Genomic DNA, 3502 nt, shown 5'->3' on the forward strand with positions numbered 1-3502 from the left:
GTGGCTGAGGCAGAACATTGCTGGTGCCCAGCCTTGGCTCTTCACAGGATGCCTTGTGCCCAGCCAAACATCCTCCAAATTCTGAGCCTGTGGAACAGGAATTGAGTTCCCAAGGTTGAAATGTGTCTCTGGGCACTGAAATCTCACTCCTGACAGGTGTTTCTTTTCAAAGACAGGCTGGACAGGGATTGGAGCAACCTGGTCCAGTGGAAAGTGTCCTTGCCTGTGGCAGGGTTTGGAACTGGATCATCTCTGAGGCCCCTTCCAGCCCAAACCATCCTGTGATTCCAGGATGATTCTGTGATTCCTTGTCACAGCCCCCAGCACATCCTCGTCACCTTTAGGATCCAAAAAAAAATTCCTGGACAATGAAACCTGTGTGGTCTCTCCCACAGCCTGTAGAGAGTGGTAATGATGATATTTGTCCTTTGGAGTCTGTGCTGGGATCTCTGGAATGCCCCACCAGAGCCAGGGGGGTGAATTAACCACCCAGCACCACATTCCACGCCAAGGCAGACACAAATACCATTTTCCTCCCAAGGAAAACAGCCCCTCCTTTCTTCCCTTACCTCCCCTGGTGCCAGCAGGGACCTGCCTTCAGCATCCTCTTATCCACAGAGGTCAAATGCCAGCATGGGCAGCTCCAGGACTTCAGTGGATGGAAAGGAAACTTGCATCCTGAGCATTTTATTCATTCCTAATAGACCTTGAGGATTTTATGTTTTCCCTTAAGCTTTCAAACCAAAACTGTGACTCTCCAAAACATACATACTCTAGCAAGGAGCTGGGGCAAGTCAGCTCAGATTTTTCACAGAATTGGGTGTTTTACCTTTGAATTGATCAAAGACTCCATCAGTACAGTCTGTGTTGTTATTTCCTGTAGTTTGATCCATGCTCACAGAAAAATTTACATTTTATGTAGATAGATCAACATATTTTCACTCTCTTGTGCAGAAAGCATAGGATTTCTTGGAATTTGATAAAGAGATGAGTTTCCAGGGCTACCTTTGGAGATCTGCAGACTTTTCTTCAATGGAGCTTGGCCTGACGATCCTGGGTGGTGAAATCCTGCAATAGTTCAGGGCAGGGGTGGAGTTCCCATCCCTGGAGGGATTTCAAAGCTCTGTGAAGGTGGCACTTGGGAACACAGGCCAGTGGTGGCCTTGGCAGTGCTGGGGGAATGGTTGAGCTCCACGGGGCTTTTCCAAACTAAATGATTCCATGGTTCTGTGATCTGCCCTGCTCCAAAAGACATCCCATGTGGTGTTTCCTTAGGTAGGTGAGTGAATCTCTCTCAAGTCCCTTCTTTCACTCTTTTCTCCCCAAACCTCAGAACAAGAAGACACCAAGGACAGCAAAGCCAACCAGACCACAACAAAAGCACCCAAGCACTGCCAGCTTTACCTTGGAAAACCACCAACATCCCCAATGGTTTCACAAAGAGCAAGCCCCCAGTCTGAGCTGTGCTGGAAGGGAGAGCAATAGATATCAGTGCTGCCATTTGCCCCTTTAATTCTGCATTACAATGATAATCTCCAGTTCATCTCCATCTCATGCTCCTCTTTCATCTCTCCCGTCTCCACGTCTCTCAGAAGAAGCACATAAGCCTGGATGTTGAAAGATCCTTAATGGTTCTTCTGAGGCTGAATCCCCTCCAGGACTTGATGTCAGGAGAGAAAAAAGCTCAAATTTGCCTCACCTGCTTCTCAAGCACTGCAAACCCTTTCCAGGATTAAGTCATTATAATCTCCTTAAGCAGTTGTGAAATAAAATAAACACAAGTGTGGTTTTCTGCTCAAAATAAAAATACTCAAGTTCACATGAGGAAAATGCTTTTGGAGTTCTGAGTGCAGGGGAGATTTTGCCTGATTTTCAAATGCAGCTGATTGATGCCTTTGCAGAGAGTTTTCTGATGTGGTTTTTGGGCTCTCACTTTGCCATCGAGCTGCTCCCCCTCATTAACAACTTTTGCTCATTTTAACCTGAACTTTCCACAGTCTCCTGTAAACTTCCAGAGTAAGCACAGAGCAAAAACTCTCTGAACTCCTGAAAGAATCAAATTGATGCAATTTATTTCCACAGAACCATGCAATATTCAATGATACACTGAATCCGTGTTTTTAACACTTTTTAAAGGACTAAAACCCTGGAAAGAATTAATTAGGCATGCTCTGAAGTCTGAGCACTTAACAGCTTTCCACTCGGTTGTAGAATTTTAAGACCACCAACACTGGATACTGGCAAAGATTATCAAAGGTATTCTGGGCTGAAATACAAACTAGTCAGAGGGCTTGGCCACTAAGTGACTGGAAAATACTTCATAAAAGCTTTAGCTGGGCTATTATATTTTGTAAAGAAATTTTTAGAAAAAATCCACAGTATCCAGAAGGTTAAATTTAGGGCAGAGTGACTCATTGGGGAAAAATGTCCTGCTGGGAATATCTCTGCAGATCAAGCAAATTGTTCATGCAGCAGAGAGGTATTGATGGACCCAGCACTCAAAGTGGGGCTGGAAGGGAATGAAGGGCTGGGATCCAGGAAGGATCCCATGCCTGAGCATGGGAATGTGGGGCTGAGCATGGGAACCTGCAGCCAGCGACCTCTGGAACTGCCAGAAGCTGGGAGATCCTGGCATGGAAATATCCCTCCTGCTGAATTGAGATTAAAATGCACCATTTCCCAAAAAATGCAAGGAAATTTTTTTTTAACCTTTTTTTTCCCCACATCAGATAAAATTTCCATTCCATTTCCTGGCATTCTTCAAACCACTTCAGTTACCAACAATAGTATTATAAAGAAATCTACCCCTGCTAAAACAGCCACCATTTAAAAAGGTCCTTGATAAGCCATAATGATATTGCAGAGAACTGATGGGAATCTCAATTGGAAAAACTCCTTATTTAAGTGCCTGATGCCCAGAAAAATGATGGATGCTGTACAAAGATGACAAGGATGGATGCAAGACAAAGATGGTACAGACACCCAGGTATTTTGGGCAAAAATAACACAGTTAGATGCAAAAGCATAAAAACTAAAATAAAAGAGCCAAAAACCCCAAACAAAACCCAAGCAAGAATTAGCCAATCACAGTTTCTATCTTTGATTAAAAACTCCTTGACAAGCAAACTGATTTAATTTCCTCACCTTCATAAATCCTCCTATGACTATTTACTGTGCAGAATTTAAGGAGAAATTTAAAACATTGAGGACATAAAACTGCAGGTGAACAGGGACATTCCAACCCCAGAGAGCTGAGGACCTTCAGGTTCAGTGGGGTTTTTCCTCTCCTTTGTACGCAATGGGTTTCATCAATGAACAACAACACCAATTTTATTTCTTTGCTACAATCACTTTCCTCACTCGTGATCTTGGGATTGTAGGAGCTGCTGCTCCAAGGGGATCTGCCTGGAATGACACCAGAGACACCCCTGAGTGTCCCCAGCTCCTGATGGTGTCACCAGCAGCATGCTGAGGATGCAAGGAGGGAATAACTCAGAGATGA

This window comes from Sturnus vulgaris, chromosome 14 (assembly GCF_052056855.1).
Source record: "Sturnus vulgaris isolate bStuVul1 chromosome 14, bStuVul1.hap1, whole genome shotgun sequence".
NCBI lineage: Eukaryota > Metazoa > Chordata > Aves > Passeriformes > Sturnidae > Sturnus > Sturnus vulgaris.